The 17,398-nt window shown below is 36.6% G+C and overlaps 1 pseudogene; it reads left to right on the top strand.

Moving 5' to 3' along the window:
* Positions 1 to 11,314: 11,314 nt before the first annotated feature.
* LOC124959263 (olfactory receptor 4C15-like) lies at positions 11,315 to 12,246 on the top strand (annotated as a pseudogene).
* The last annotated feature ends 5,152 nt before the right edge of the window (positions 12,247 to 17,398 follow it).

Below are 17,398 nucleotides of genomic sequence, written 5' to 3'. Positions count from 1 at the left end.
ACTCTGCCAATCATGGATACCGATAGAGAATATAAAATTTACTGTTGCCAAACCACAGACTAACAAATGGCACTGGGAAGGACATTAAAGATAAGACAATGGGACTCATAATACAGAATGGAAGCTTCTGATTTAACTGTCTGTGTAGTTTACTAAGTGTGCCTGATGTCATAGATTGCATTGGGTTCCTGCTGCAGAATTGTTCAGGAAAATCCAAGTGGCTGATGTGCAGAACTGCTTCAGGTCTAGTTTTTATAACTAGGTGTCATCCTTGCAATTAGCTAAATCACTAAGACAACAGAAGAGAAGTTCAGGCATCTGTTAAGAAGAAACCAGCAGAGAGAAAGGATATTTTTTCACCCACATTTAAGAAATAGCAAAAGTATAAATGTTGAGACATCTAGGGAAATCAGCAGAGTTATGGTGAGGAGAGAGGAGAGGACTGGCAATCTGAGAAGAATGGATATTGTACATAGCCAGGAAAGGGAATATAAATATTAGGACAAGATAAATCTTTAACTGGTAAAGAATAATCCTAGATCAAATATATGGTAAATTTAAAGAATTACAGAAAACTTAATTATAAGTAGAATTTGAATTTATTTTTAAATTTGTAAAAATAATTATTTAATAAAAGTATGAAAATGTTACTAATATGTACCAAATGCATTCATGTAAATTGTCTGAGATTTATTGCTTGAAGTACAGTTAGTAAAACAGTGCCTCTAATGACAGCCCTATTAGCAATCTCTTACAATTTTTGAAAGACTCATATGTATGTATAAGTAAGAAAATTTAAAACACAAATTCTTCTATTTGCAGAGCAATTGATGCAAGAAATAGTTTTGTTGCTAAAGATTTAGTTTTGTTAGGAATAGTAGAGTGAGTAATGTGAATATTGGGTGCACAGAGAGATCAACCTCCCAAGGCCACTGTCCAAGGAGGTGGCCTGGTGCTCACAAGTCATGATTTGAGGGACCCCTGAACAATCTCAGGAACAGGACCAGCAAATCAAGAGTAGGCTACGAAGGAAGAAGAGACTGAGGAGTGTTCTAGGAGAAACATGGACAGTGTAGCCTGCTACCTACATCAGAATACAGACCTAAAATTGATATTGAAGAATATATGGAGGTTAGAGAGGGTTGGGTCTATGGTGTGGTCATTTATGGAAAGTTTTCAATAGTTTAAAATTTTTATATAAGATGCTGGATTATTTTAGCTTGTTAGTTCTGCCTTTGCAAATAAATTAAGCATAAATCTCACATTCTATTTCTGAACTTTAAGGAAATTTGATATTTAGGTTGTAATCTTGAGGTTTAATTCTAAATATTCCTATAACAGTAACAAAACACATATTTCAATTAAAAAGTCTTTAATTGTTGTATGTTTCCTTCTAATTTGTAAAATTACACTTAAATAATTATAAATGGTCAGTGATTTTATTTTTCTTCTGCATTTCTCATATATTATAAAATGCTTCTTATTTTATGTCCTCATGCTATTAATGTTTTATTGATAATATCATCTGAATAACAATTTGTAATAGTCATATTTATAACAACATCTGAATTGCTGAATATGTTAGATATTTCTCAATTGCCAATATTAACATTGAATAATTTTGCAATGTAAATATTCCCCATCTCTTCATTTTTATAAATTTATATGCTTGGGGTTACTAGTAAAAGCAATACATGCATACTTATAATTCTGGAATTATTTAGTTGTATATTTTTAGAAATATTACCTGAATTGATCAATTTTGTTGCCATTTTAGGAGTCATTTTTTAAAGAATGTTTTTTTTTTTGGGAGGGAGGGTACCAGGATTGAACTCAGGGTCATTTGACCATTGAGCAACATCCCCAGCCTTGTTTTGTATTTTATTTAGACACAGGATGTCATTGAGTTGCATAGGGTCTTCCTTTTGCAGAGACTTGCTTTGAACTTGAGATCCCCCTGCTTCAGTCTCCCAAGCAGCTGGGATTAGAGGTGTGCACCACAATGCACTGCTAAAGCATACTTTTTTTTTTTGGCAGTACTGGGAATTGAACCCAGGGTCTTGTACTTGCGAGGCAGGAACTCTACCAAGTGAGCTATATCCCCAGCCCCTAAAATATGCTTTTTATTATTTTTTTCTTTTTTCTTTATTGTAAACAAGTGGGATACATGTTGTTTCTCTGTTTGTACATGGAGTCAATGCATACTATTTGTGTAATCATAAATTTACATAGGGTAATGTTGTTTGATTCATTCTGTTATTTTTTTTCTCCCCCCCACCTCTCCCACCCCTCTTTTCCCTCTATACAGTCCTGCCTTCCTCCATTCTTGCCACCCTCCTTAACCCCAACCCCAAACCTAACCCTAACCCTAATGCTAACACCTCCCTCCCCCCATTATATGTCATCATCCACTTATCAGCGAGATCATTCATCCTTTAGTTTTTTGAGATTGGCTTATCTCACTTAGCATGATATTCTCCAATTTCATCCATTTGCCTGCAAATGCCATAATTTTATCATTCTTTATGGCAGAGTAGAATTCCATTGTATATATATGCCACAGTTTCTTTATCCATTCATCAATTGAAGGACATCTAGGTTGGTTCCACAATCTGGCTATGGTGAATTGAGCAGCTATGAACATTGATGTGACTGTATCTCTGTAGTATGCTGATTTTAAGTCCTTTGGGTATAGGCCAAGGAGTGGGATAGCTGGGTCAAATGGTGGTTCCATTCCAAGCTTTCTGAGGAATCTCCATACTGCTTTCCAGAGTGAATGCACTAATTTGCAACCCCACCAGCAATGTGTGAGTGTTCCTTTTTCTCCCACATCCTCTCCAACACCTATTGTTGCTTGTGTTCTTGATAATCGCCATTCTAATTGGGGTGAGATGGAATCTTAGTGTAGTTTTGATTTGCATTTCTTTTATTACTAGAGATGTTGAACATTTTTCCATATGTTTGTTGATTGCTTTTACACCTTCTTCTGTGAAGTGTCTGTTCATTTCCTTAGCCCATACATTGATTGGATTATTTGTATTCTTGGTGTAGAGTTTTCTGAGTTCTTTATATATTCTGGAAATTAGTGCTCTATCTGAAGTATGAGCAGCAAAGATATTCTCACACTCTGTAGGCTCTCTCTTAACATTGGTGATAGTTTCCTTTGCTGAGAGAAAGCTTTTTAGTTTGAATCTAATCCAGTTGTTGATTCTTGTTTTTATTTCTTGTGCTATGGGAGTCCTGTTAAGGAAGTCTGATCCTAAGCCAACAAGTTGAAGATTTGGACCTATTTTTCTTCTATAAGATGCAGGGTCTCTGGTCTGGTTCCGAGGGCCTTGATCCATTTTGAGTTGAGTTTTGTGTAGGAAGAGAGATAGGGGTTTAATTTCATTCTGTTCCATTGGTTTTCCAGTTTTCCCAGCACCATTTGTTGAAGAGGCTATTTTTTCTCCATTTCATATTTTTGGACCCTTTGTCTAGTATGAGAAAATTGTGTTTATTTGGGTTTATGTCCATGTCCTCTATTCTGTACCGTGGATCTACCTGTCTATTTTGGTACCAATACCATTCCATTTTTGTTACTATTGCTTTGTAGTAGAGTTGAAGATCTGGTATTGTGATACCCCCTGCTTTGCTCTTTCTACTGAGGATTGCTTTAGCTATTCTGGGTTTCTTATTCTTACAGATGAATTTCATAATTGCTTGCCCTATTTCTGTAAGATACATCATTGGTATTTTATTTGAAATTGCATTGAGTCTGTATAGCACTTTTAGTAGTATGGCCATTTTGATAATATTAATTCTGCCTATCCAAGAACATGGGAGATCTTTCCATCTTCTCAGATTTTCTTTAATTTCTTTCTTTAGTGTTCTGTACTTCTCATTGTAGAGGCCTTTCACCTCTTTTGTGAGATTGATTCCCAAGTATTTTATTGTTTTTGATGCTATTGTGAATGGGGTAGTTTTCCTAAAGATTCTTTCTGAAGATTCATCACTTATGTATAAAAATGCATTGGATTTATGAGCATTGATCTTGTAACCTGCTACATTACTGAATTCACTTATGAGTTCTAAAAGTTTTCTGGTGGAATTTCCAGGTTCCTCTAAATATATAATCATGTCATCAGTGAGCAGGGATAGTTTGAGTTCTTCTTTTCCAATTTGTAACCCTTTAATATCTTTGGTTTGTGTAATTGCTGTGGCTAGAGTTTCAAGGACGATGTTGAATATAAGTGGTGAAAGAGGGCATCCCTGCCTTGTTCCAGTTTTTAGGGGGAATGCTTTCAGTTTTTCACCATTTAGAATGATATTAGTCATGGGCTTAGCGTAGATAGCCTTTACAATGTTAAGGAATGTTCCCACTATCCCTATTTTTTCTAGTGTTTTGAGCATGAAGGGATGCTGTATTTTATTGAATGCTTTTTCTGCATGTATCAAAATAATCATATGATTCTTAACTTTAAGTCTGTTGATATGGTGAATGACATTTATTGATTTCCGGATGTTGAACCAACCCTGCATCCCTGGGATAAAACCCACTTGATCGTGGTGAACTATCTTTTTAATATATTTTTGTACGCGATTTGCTAAAATTTTGTTGAGAATTTTTGCATCGATGTTTATTAAGGATATTGGTCTGAAATTTTCTTTCCTCAATGTGTCTCTGTCTGGTTTAGGTATCAGGGTGATATTGGCTTCATAAAATGAGTTTGGGAGGGTTCCCTCCTCTTCTATTTCATGGAATACTTTGAGGAGTATTGGAATGAGCTCTTCTTTAAAGGTTTTGTAGAACTTGGCTGAGAACCCATCTGGTCCCAGAGTTTTCTTTTTGGTAGAGTTTTGATGACCTCTTCTATTTCTTTGCTTGAAATCGATTTATTTAAATTGTGTGTAGCCTCCTCGTTCAGTTTAGGTAATTCATATGTCTCTAGAAATTTGTTGATGTCTTCGAGGTTTTCTGTTTTATTGGAATATTGATTTTTAAAATAGCTTCTAATTATGTTTTGTATTTCACTTGTGTCTGTTGTGATATTTCCTTGCTCATTCCAAATTTTAGTAATTTGAGTTTTCTCCCACTTTCTCTTTGTTAGTGTGGCTAAGAGTTTATCAATTTTGATTATTTTTTCAAAGAACCAGCTATTTATTTTGTTAATTTTTCCGATCCTTTCCTTTGTTTCAATTTTGTTGATTTCAGCTCTGATTTCAAATATTTCCTGTCTTCTACTACTTTTGGTGTTCGTCCACTCTTCTTTTTCTAGCACTTTGAGCTGTAGTGTTAAGTCGTTTATTTGTTGATTTCTACTTCTTTTGTTGAACGCACCCCATGAAATAAAACTTCCTCTAATACTGCTTTCATAGTGTCCCAGAGATTTTGATATGATTTGTCTTTGTTTTTGTTTACTTCCAAGAATTTTTTTTATTTCCCTCCTGATGTCTTCTCTTATCCATTCATAATATAATAGTGTATTATTTCTTCTACAAGTATTGGAGAAGTTTCTTTTTTATTCTCTCATTTATTTCTAATTTCAATCCATTATGATCTGATAGAATACAAGGTAGTATCTCTATCTTCTTGTATTTGCTAACAGTAGCTTTGTGGCATAAAATATGGTCTATTTTAGAGAAGGATCCATGTGCTGCTGAGAAGAAAGTGTATTCATTCTTTGTTGGATGGTATATTCTATATATGTCCATTAAGTCTAAATTGTTGATTGTATTATTGAGATCTATGGTTTCTTTATTCAATTTTTGTTTGGACGATCTATCCAGTGGTGAGAGAGGTGTGATAAAATTGCCTAGTATTAATGTGTTGAGGTCCATTTGATTTCTGGAATTGAGAAGGATTTGTTTGACATACATGGATGAGCCAATGTTTGGGGCATACACATTTATGATTGTTATGTCTTGCTGATTTATGCTTCCCTTAAGCAGCATGTAATGTCCGTCTTTATCCCTTCTTACTAGTTTTGGCTTGAAGTTCACATTATATGAAATGAGGATGGATACTCCAGCTTTTTTGCTGTGTCCGTGTGCATGGTATGTTTTTCCCCATCCTTTCACCTTTAGTCTATGGGTATCTCTTTCTATGAGATGAGTCTCTTGCAGGCAGCATATTGTTGGATTTTTCTTTTTAATCCAATCTGCCAGTCTATGTCTTTTGATTGATGAGTTCAGGCCATTAACATTCAGGGTTATTATTGTGATATGATTTGTATTCCCAGTCATTTGACTCATTTTTGTTTTTTGACCTGATTTGGTTTCTCCTTTATTTGGCTATTCCTTTAGGCTAGTTCCTCCCGTTGCTGATTTGCATCATTGTTTTTCATCTCTTCCTCATCTAATATTTTGCTGAGAATGTTCTGTAATGCCTGCCTTCTTTTTATAAATTCCTTTAACTTTTGTTTATCATGGAAGGATCTTATTTTGTCGTCAAATCTGAAAGTAAGTTTTGCTGGGTGTAAGATTTCTGGTTGGCATCCGTTTTCTTTCAGGGCTTTGTAAATGTTTTTCCAAGCCCTTCTAGCTTTTAGGGTCTGGATTGAAAAATCTGCTGATATTCTTATTGGTTTCCCCCTGAATGTAATTTGATTCTTTTCTCTCGTGGCCTTTAAAATTCTGTCTTTATTTTGTATGTTAGGTATTTTCATAATAATGTGCCTTGGTGTGGGTCTGTTGTAATTTTGTATATTTGGAGTCCTATAAGCCTCTTGTACTTGGTTTTCCATTTCATTCTTCAGATTTGGGAAATTTTCTGATATTATTTCATTGAATAGATTGTTCATTCCTTTGGTTTGTTTCTGTAAGTCTTCCTCAATCCCAATAATTCTTAAATTTGGCCTTTTCATGATATCCCATAATTCTTGTAGATTCTATTCATGATTTCTTACCATCTTCTCTGTTTGGTCAACTTTGTTTTCAAGGTTAAATATTTTGTCTTCTATGTCTGAGGTTCTGTCTTCCAGGTGTTCTATCCTATTGGTTATGCTTTCTATGGAGTTTTTAACTTGGTTTATTGATTCCTTCATTTCAAGGATTTCTGTTTTTTTTTTTTTTTCAGTATCTCCAACTCTTTATTGAAATGATCTTTTGCTTCCCTGTATTTGCTCTTTTAACTGTTGATTGGTGTGATCATTTAATGCCTGTATTTGCTCTTTCATCTCTTCCTTCAATGTCTGCATTTGCTCTTTCATCTCCTCTATTGCTTCGCTGATTGTTTTAATTATGTACATTCTGATCTCCCTATCTGACATTTCTTCTTCTGTGCTGTCATTGGGTTTTATTGAAATAGTATCTAGGTTTCTTTGGGACATTTTCTTCCCTTGTTTTCTCATATTGGTCAGATATCAGTGGGACTCTGAGATATTGCAGATTTCCTCTATTGGCTTATAGTGTCCCTGTATGTTTCCAGTATATCACCTTCCAGACTTCAGTAGCCTGAAGTATTGGAGGAACTTGATAATGCAATGTTTCTGAAGAAAGCTGCCCCTAGCCTGCTACTGCTTCCAGGGCTTGGAGCTGGCTCTGTATGAAAAGGTTCTCACTGGGCTCTCTGCTCCGAGAAGCTGGCCTTGGAAGGAGTCTGCTGCCGAGAGAAAGCAGGACTGCTTGGAGAAGTCTCTGGCTGCCCTGCCCTGGTCCCAGAGGCTGCCTGCAGGCCGGAGCTTGCCGCTGGCTCCGGGACTGGGAACTGGCTCTGTGCAGAAAGGCTCTCCCTGGGTGGCCTGCTCTGAGAAGCTGGCTGTGGAAGGAACCTGCCACCAGAGGGAGCAGAGCTGCCTGGGGAAGACTCTAGGTGCCCTGCCCTGCTCTGGGATGCCACCCCTCTCTGAGCCTGCCGCCAGGGCCGAGCTTCACCCGGTGGGGGAGACTCACCCCATGGCTCTATGTTAGTCTGAGTCTCTCAATGCCTCCCCTTCTTGAATCCTGGGTTATGGAGTGACAGGAGATGCATTCACCCTCTAGTCCGACATCTTGGATCACCCTCTGAAATCTTTTAGACTACTGCTGCTTCCTTGGAGTCCTCAGTGGCTAGATGCACAGATTTTATTGTAGAGGGGTTGAGGTCAGCAGGTTGTCCTAGGATACCTATACTTTACAGACCGTTCTCAGTGGATTTCCCTTCTTTGCTGAGTTTCAAAGCTTCCAAGATCTTGGTAGCTGGGTATGAAAGAGGAAGGAGCACAGCGCTGGAGTGCCCCCCCAAGCGTATGCCCACTGGGGTAGCCTCCTGAGGGTCTTGGGGTCTGTTGTCACAAACTCCCTCAGAGGGACAGAGCCAGCATGCTTTTTAAAAGACACATAATATTCTTATGACTTAATTTTTGCTTCACTTTTTTTATGCAGACCCTGCCTAAAATATTGCTCACCTGAATACTCACATTTTCCTTTTGATTTATTCCTTTCATGAATCAGAAAGTTTAGGCATGGTAGGTCATTCAGTGGCACACAGGTATTAACCATGAAACTGGGATTGCTACCTTTTGGATAAGAAACAAACAAACAAACAACAACAACAACAAAAAAACCAGATATTTTCTTTTTTGCTCAACTATTTGGAATAATTTTAGATTAACAGAAACAAGATGGTATAGCAGGTTCTAGTATGTTACTCACTCAATTTCCTTTAACACTGTTTTCTTATGTTATCATGGGTATGTTTGTCAAGATCAAGAGATACTTGTAAATAATATAAGACTTTGCTGGGCATGGTGGCACATGCCATAATCTCAGCCACTGGGGAGGTTGAGGCAGGAGAATCACAAATTTCAGGCCAGCCTCAGCAATTTAGTGAGGCCCTAAGCAACATAGTGAGAATGGTCAAAAAATAAAAAGGACTGACTGAGGATGTGGCTCAGCAGTTTAGTGCTGCTGCGGTCAATGCTTGATATTAAATAATAATAATAATAATAATAATAACTACTTATATTTAAATAATTCTCCACTACTTTCCATTTTCCATAGTAGGATTCAATCTGGGAGAGCACAGTACATTTAAGAAAATTACTTTTAAATGATACCAGGGGGAGTGAGGGCCACAGTAATGCATTCAAGGAATGCTCAAGACATTTAAAATTGTTGTGTATTTTTAAAGCATCATTTTTTCATGGCAATAAATCATCAAAACACTTTACATTTGTAAATCAATAAGAGGAAAAGTGCTTATCAGCCTTGTCAATGTGAGGTCAGAGTCAGAGGCAAAGGTTGTCATTCTGCTCTGTGTCCTGGTCATCCTCAGCCCTCCCCATCATCTGTCCTCTGACTGCATTAAGGTCTCTAGAGGATGACCTCACTGGTCTCTGCAGAAGAATGATGCAGATATAGTTTCCTATAAAACTCATTCACAGAGCATAAAACAGGTTTTTAGAATTTTTAAGAGTTATTAATAATCTGGTCTCAGCCTCAGAAAGATTGGAACTCAGGTCTGCATGAGTCTGGAGAGATATGTTTCCTCATTCTTTTTCTTTTCTGCTTTGGTAATTATATATTGATCTTCTAAGACTATTGTCTGACCCAGTCACCTTGTAGTGTTTGCTTTATACTCTGGTTTCCTTGGTGACAGCATGTGAGTGGTAGACACAGAGCTCATGGTGCAGACACTAGTGAGGAATGAAGTGAAAGCACAGTGACAGTGATTGTCTTCAGACTGACAGAGGACACATGCTAAGGCACACAGTTGTGTACGTTAGCTTTATTAAAATTTCAAGTTGTTTCTGCTGGCTCTAAGGGGAAGTCATAAAAATCAGCTCACTTTTTATTCTTGAAAAAACCCAATGATTGTTATATTCCCCTATTTTAATAACCAAAAATGCATATGTATGCATATATGTTCATATAAATATCCACAGGTACAAATGCTATTTGCATTTCAGTTATATGTACAGGTGAGGCTACAATCACATTTGAAGCAGTCAGTCAGTGGTAAATGATTTCATGATTTGGAGTGTTTTTCTGGAGAATTTATGGAAAAGATTCCTGTGAGTGTGGCCATCTGCCTTTCAAATAGGGACATTTTTATCTTTTATATTTTTACATTTACAGATTTGACCATCATTATAATCCTGGGAGATTACATAAGCTGTTTGTGAACATTTCTATCTGACAATAAAGTCCCTTAAATTTGAAACAATGTGTTTTGAAGAATTATATCTGCTTAGACAGGGTCACATTGTATAAAGAATTAACATAAAATAAAGTCTCAAGACTCTAAATTAAATTCCTTCAGTTCTTTCTTTCCTTACCTAGAAAAGGTAAGGAGATTGCCAATAAGCATTTGTAGGTGGTTCGAAACTTGCCTTCTGACTCTTCATCATGTGCTCTGCTTACTTTGTCAAGACTCCTCATTCAAACATGAGTAAAGGAATAATATGCCTTAAATTTAAGATGGACTGAAACTATAGAGAGCGTGCCTGCTCTGAACTTCCTGCTGGAAAAGGAAAAGCCCTACTCCTTTCTTTGTTGATCTTCTTAAAAATAATTGAATTTTAAAGCTAGAAATTCCATGCTAAAATTCCAAATCAAGTGTCTGTTGTTTGCTTCAAATTAACAACTTTAATTATAAATTCCTCTCCAGTAAATATGGATAACAAGACCACACAGATGTGAATTCTGAGCAATTGTTTTCCTTGCATTGTGCCAGTAATTCATTATAAAAAAGGAATTATTTTTATTAACCTTTTTCAGATTTTTAAATGATAAGTTGCAAGTAAAATCTCAACACTTTGTATATACTTACGCTTATAGGATAGTAGAGCTAAGCAGTTTTTCAAATGTCTTTGTTTTATAAAGAATGAATCATTTCATTCAAAGGACCATTTCTTTCCAAAGTTTTAAAGAAAGTTTTTATTTCTTCTTCTAATGGTAGATGAAGAAGTCCTCTTGTCAAGCATGGCGGGCTACTCATCCCTGCCTCATCCCATGCCTACGGAAAACATGATTAATAAATAATAGTCTCTCCTGGTTTGCAACTTGAGTATGGGCTTCAGGATACCTTTCAGTAACTCACTTAGGCAGCTACTACACAGTGGTAAACCTGGACTTTAAAATAAAAAGTAACATTCCCACCATGTTGAAAATGTGTCTTTCTTAAAGTGTACAGTAATTTATCTGCACCTTAATTTTGCCTGATCTACAACAGCCTTCAATAAATATCTAATATTATGTTCTCATTAATCACAAAAGCACTCAAAATAAGTTCAAATATTGATGTACCAACTAGTTGATGACTATCATATTACATATAGCTTGAAGCAATTTTTTATTCCTAATAGTATATTTTCATGATTGCTCTTTTACTTTCACCTTTTCCATGGAAATCATGTAAAATCATAGCATTATAACTGAATTTGTCCTCCTGGGGATTTCCAGTCATCCAAGAGTTCTGAAAATAGTATTTGTTGTGGTTTTTTTGGTCCACATCTTAACCATTGGAGGCAACATGCTGATTGTAGTGATCATCCTCTGTAGCCCTGCACTGCTGGGCTCCACCATGTACTTCTTCTTGGCAGTCCTGTTCATCCTTGATGATTTCTTTTCCTCTGCAATCACACCAAAGATGATCACAGGCCCCCTGTATGAGAGGAAAACCATCTCTTACAAAGGATGCATGATTCAACTTTTTGCTGAATGCTTCCTTGCTGGGACAGGAATTGTTACCCTCATCGTCTTTGCCTATGACTGCTATGTAGCCATTTACAAGCCCTTGCACTACTCTTCCATCATGAACTGGAGGCTCTGTGGAATTCTGATGGGGGTGGCCTGCACAGGGGGCTTCTTGAATTCCATCATCCATATTCTCTTTACCGTCCACTTGCCCTTCTGTGGGCCTTATGTCATTGATCATTTCTTATGTGACCTGTACCCATTACTGGAGCTGGCCTGCACTGACACCCACATTCTAGGTCTTCTGGTGATCACCAACAGTGGGTTAATCTGCATCAACTTCTCCTTGTTGCTTGTGTCCTATGGTGTCATCTTGTTCTTCCTGAGGACACACAGTGCTGAAGCATGGGGGAAAACTCTGTCCACCTGTGGATCTCACATTGCTGTGGTGGTTTTTTAATTTGTTCCATACATACTTACATGTGCATGGTCTCCATCTTCCTTCCTCTATGAGAAAATGGTGGCCACATTTTACACCATCCTGACTCCCTTGATTAAGCCTTTGATTTACACTTTCAGGAAGAAAGAAGTGAAAATGCCATGAGGAAAGTGTGGAAGAGAGTGGTGCTGGTTTCTGATGAAAGGTAGACATTGAATACTTAAAAAATCAAATTTCTGAATCAGCATGTAAAATGCTTTTTTTTTTCAAAAAAATACTTTTTATATGAGAAACACTGATATTTTTCTCTTTAATTTTGTTTCTAATAATTGATAATCATGACTTCTGTGTGTAGTACAATTCAACTTTGGTTTCTGTCACTTTGAATTTTGATAACCTATGACTGACTGTTTTTACATTTTTTAATATGTTCTTTTTAGTCTATAACTGATTTTTTTAATTGTAAACAAATGGGATACATGTTGTTTCTCTGTTTGTACATGGAGTAAAGGCATACCATTTGTGTAATCATAAATTTACATAGGGTAATGTTGGTTGATTCATTCTGTTATTTTTTCCCTTCCCCCCACTCCTCCCACTCCTCTTTTTCCTCTATACAGTCCTTCCTTCCTCCATTCTTGCCCCCCTCCCTAACCCTAACTCTAACTCTAACACTAACCCCTCCCACCCTGTAAAATGCTTTTGATTAAAAACTTTATAGGATTTATTTTGTATAGAAATATGATAATATATATTTATAGAAAATTTTTCATGTCGGGATCAGAAAATGGTTTTTACTTTCACATCAGGTATTAGATCTGAGCTGACAACTTGATATTTCGTAGTAAATTAAAAAGGATTGAATTTTATGTTTCCTTAGGATATAATAATAAAGAAATTAAGAATGAAAGACAAAATACCTACTGATTACTCTCCTTTCACTCTATTCTTTGCAAAATCTTTGCAGAGGGAAGACAAAAGTATTTTTCCCATTATTAACAGAAATTTACTCCCACTATTTCATGTTATAAAAGATTGAGGTCAGCGATTTTAGTGACTGTTGAAGAACAACCAGGACTCAAAACAAGCAGAGAGTAGAGATTTACCAACCCTCTACTGTAGGACATCCTGTGTTAGGTGACTTCGGCAATCAGCGTGGGCTGCAGAATTTGAGTCCCATCTTGCATTTCCTGAGAGATAGGAATTTACTGGTCCAGTTCTGCCTATGGATAGCTCTTCTCAGATCAGAAAACCACCAGTCAGCTATGGAAGGACCGAGGGGCACACTCCATATGGGAGTCAGCAATTAGTATTTCTTATTCATTTGCAGTCAAAGGGAACTCTTGAGGCACCACTGTACCAGCAACTGCCTTATTATGGTGCATATGTAGTGCTGTGAATTTTCCCCCTAGCAGATGAAATAATAACCTGGGGAACCACAAAGAAAAAAGTCAATTTTAAAAGAGGATCACATTTAAATTTGTAAGATTTTAATTTTCTTAACTTTGACTACTAAGTGAATATAATTCTATTGGAAAAATTATCAATGAAGAGGTAATTTAAATACAGATAATATGCAGGTAATTTAAATACAGATACATATGTCATTCTCATTGCTAACATTTAGTAATCTCAGGTTATCCTGTAGTTTCTGAAACAAACTTATGTACTGAAATATTTCAATTTCTCCTCTCAACACTTATGGCTTTAGATTTCCATTTTGTTTTCTAGGTAGCTATGCTTAGGCATGATGACACTCATCCCAAGGATTTTGTTGGACTAAACACTAAGTTGGCTCCTTGGAGTTACATTGTAGTTTCAGGAATACATTGCAAATGTGAAACATGGGGATTAAAAAATGTTTCTGTATATTCAAAAGAATAACAGGAAGTTTCTAACTTTAAACAGGAAATGATTCAGGAGTGATGCTGTATTAACTCATAGGTAGTAAGAAAATATGACTTTGCTCATATTCTTGCAATTGGTTTTCATTTCATTAGAGGAAAAAGTGGAGTCCTGACAGTCACCTCCAAGGCTCTCCAAATTGGGTGACTGTGACCTCCCCGACTGCTTCTTTCTCACACTTCCCTCCCTATGGATCCCTTTTCATTCCATGAACACACAGGGGCATCTTCTAGCTCACAGCCTGCTGCACATATTTCTTGCCATGGACCCTTGTTCCATCAGTGTGCTGGCTCACTCTCTTACTCTCTCTTCATCCCACATCACCTAGGTTTTAAAAAGCAGAACTCTGCACTGTGACTTTTGTTAAGCCTCCTCATCACAAACTCTCTGTTCTTTGACAGCTGTATCAATCACTCTCTGATCCTCCATATAATTTGTATACTTGCACTTTTGTTTGTCTCCTTTGATAGACTCTAAGCTCCATGGAGGGGATTTCTTTCTGTTTGGTTCACTGATGCATCTCTGTCTTATTAAACATACTTTGGCTGAATGAATGCATGTTATATCTTCCCTTAGAAAAGTTTAAACCCATCTCTGATATTAACCCCCTCGAAATGTTTGCAAAGTGAATATAGTCATTGTGGGCATTATCCTGAAAATGTTGATAAAAATTACAGCTCATACTTTAATATAGTATAGAATGGGATCTTTCAAGTAAATTCTATTTTTAGTTGTGCCCTATATCTATACTACATTATTTTCTACAAGCCTTTTTATTCTCCATTTATTCTCCCACTCTTTTAAAAAATAAATATTGGTCTTAGTTATCTGTAGATATTTCAGATCTCAGTAAAATATTGTTTCAAATGTCCATTTTATTGGTTAGGTTTGATCTGAACAATTTCTTTATTATTCATTGGAAGGTTTACCCAATTAAGATGTAATTTTAAGTGAACAGGTTTTAAAGTAAGGTCCTAATTCTCTTTGAGATCTTACATGAGACACACATGGATCAAAAGACAAAAGAGTTCTGTGAATGTGATATACATCTGTAATCCCAGAGGCTTGGGAGACTGAGGAAGGAGGATCATGGATTCAAGGCCAGACTCTCCAATTTAGTGAAAACTAAAATAAATGGTTTAAAAATAAACCATTAAAAAAATGACTAGAACTGTGAATCAGTGGTAGAAAGTCACACCTGGGTTTAATTGCTGGTACAAAAAAAAAAAAAAAAAAGACAAAAGAGTACAAACATCACTTGTCATCTCTTCTGACTTGCATAGATTCCATGACTGAATGACCAGAGTTCACTGTCCTCAACAAAACCTTATACTAGTCTGGTTTGGCTTTATGTGGAGTTGTTAGGTATCTTAACTGTACCATCCACAAGAAATATTTAATGAGCATTCACAGAATTCACTCAGAGTTTGAAAGGACTTGGTGAGATCATTGACCCAGGCTCCTGTCTAGTTGATATTGTTTTACAGGACAATAAATCTTATGACAGTGCTATAGATATCATATTAAAATAAAAGAAAAGCTTGAGACTCCTACTTGGGAGATTTAGATTCTAAACTCGTTCTGTTACTAATTGGTTGTGTCACCTTGAGGGATTCTTTTCACACTCTCACCTCAATTCTTCATGTTTAAGAAGGATTAATAAGAACATAGTAATTTCTTCTGCATTTTTTTCTGAGTCAGGGACTACTTGTTTTATGTTATATCCTTAGGTCTTTGTAAAGTTGAATAGGGGTAAAATGATAAAGTTATACATTTGTCTTCATACCCCCATTTAATTGGTGGAGAGCTCATAGTCCAAAAGCTTAGGAGACACATCAAAAAATGTTTTCAAGATTCTTCCAGTCTGTTTGTAACAAAAAGGACCAGGTTGGCAGAATTCTTTTCCCTAAGATGTTTCTCTCAGAGACTTAGTCTTGCTGGTTGGTGCTCAGACACATGAGCAAAAGTGTGAAGCATTGTGCAGTCTGTCTCCTGCTTGTGTCCTCCCACCCTCACTTTGGATCTGTGACATAAACGTCATCATAGCTATCGCAAGGACAATGGCATACCTGGCAGGTGCACTAGGTAGTAAATCCTGGTTTCCATCCATTATAGAAAAGTAATTTTGTAATGCCAAAACTTTAACAGCTTGTGATCACATTCAAAAGGAAATATCTAGCTTTCTTCCTTGTGTAGAAGAGAATGTATCTTTAAAATTAAAAAAAAAAAATTGCATAAGAAAAGTATTCAATGATTCTCATCCCCTTTTCCCCTCTATAGTGATTTAAAATTATAGATGGAATTAGAAATGGGGTAAGTAAATATTATTATTATTAGTTGACCTTTACAAAAGATAAAATTGAAAATTGAAGAGATTAATGTAGTTGATTAAATTCAGAGAGCTGACAGTAGTGTGGCCAGGGCTCACATCCACCAACATCTAACTGGCCTCAATGAATTCTGTAATTCCAGGAGAGACGGTTTTAAGCCAATTTATAAAAAGGGATCAAGTTTTCTTTTTTTTTTTTTTAGTTGTAGTTTAGAGTGAATTGAAATTTAACTATATTTCTCCAGTGCTTGAATTGTCTTCAGACTGTGTGAACTAGGTAACTCATTGACATCCTTTGGGACTGTGTTGGGAACATGGCTTTCTTGAAGCTGTTGAGTGTGATGGTTTGACATATTTGATTCCGTGGAAATGTTATAGGCCAGACTATATGGGCAATGACTAAAGAGACTCCATTTTACCTTGAGACTCCATGTTATTAGGAAATGCTTCTCCTGTGGGAACACCCCGCCTCTGTACCCATCATCAGTAGCTTAGCATGACATGTTTGGCAACACAAAATGGCAATTCTTGTATAATGAAAAATTGTTCTCTTTTTGATTCCTATTTTTCTAAATAATATAACATGTCAACAGTGATTATCTAGATGTTAGTAACCATTCTTGAATTTGTACTTAAGTAAGGTCATTTTGACCCACTTCCCCCTTCTCCTAATGATTTTAGATATCATGATGTTAGTTTGTAATTTTAAAACTTAGGAACGGACACTTATGGTTGATGTACTGACTTGTGGTATAAAAACCCCTGCAAACCTATGGTCAGAGTTGTTCTTCCAATACCCATTTTGGGGCATTGTGTGAGATAGTCAGCCAGCCAGCTAATAAAGACTCAAATTTTGACTACTTGTTGGTCAAAATTCTTGGTGGTGATCATTCTGTTCTTACATTGTGCCTCACAATATTTGGAGGCCCCAGTGAGATCCTCACTGCCTGGTAGATAGCCACTGCTCACCACTGACGTGGACACTCCTGTGGAGGGGAGAGGTTGCACCATTGCTCCTAGGGAAGCCCTCTGAGAGACATTCATCAGCTCCAGGCTGCATGATCTCTGGAGCCCTGCCCCAGGACTGAATTAAATTCTCTGAGAGTTGCCTGTTTCTGCACCACCTG

Source organism: Sciurus carolinensis, chromosome 11, assembly GCF_902686445.1.
Source record: "Sciurus carolinensis chromosome 11, mSciCar1.2, whole genome shotgun sequence".
NCBI lineage: Eukaryota > Metazoa > Chordata > Mammalia > Rodentia > Sciuridae > Sciurus > Sciurus carolinensis.
Note: the sequence above shows the minus strand (reverse complement) of the source record. Positions and strands in the feature narration are given on the sequence as shown.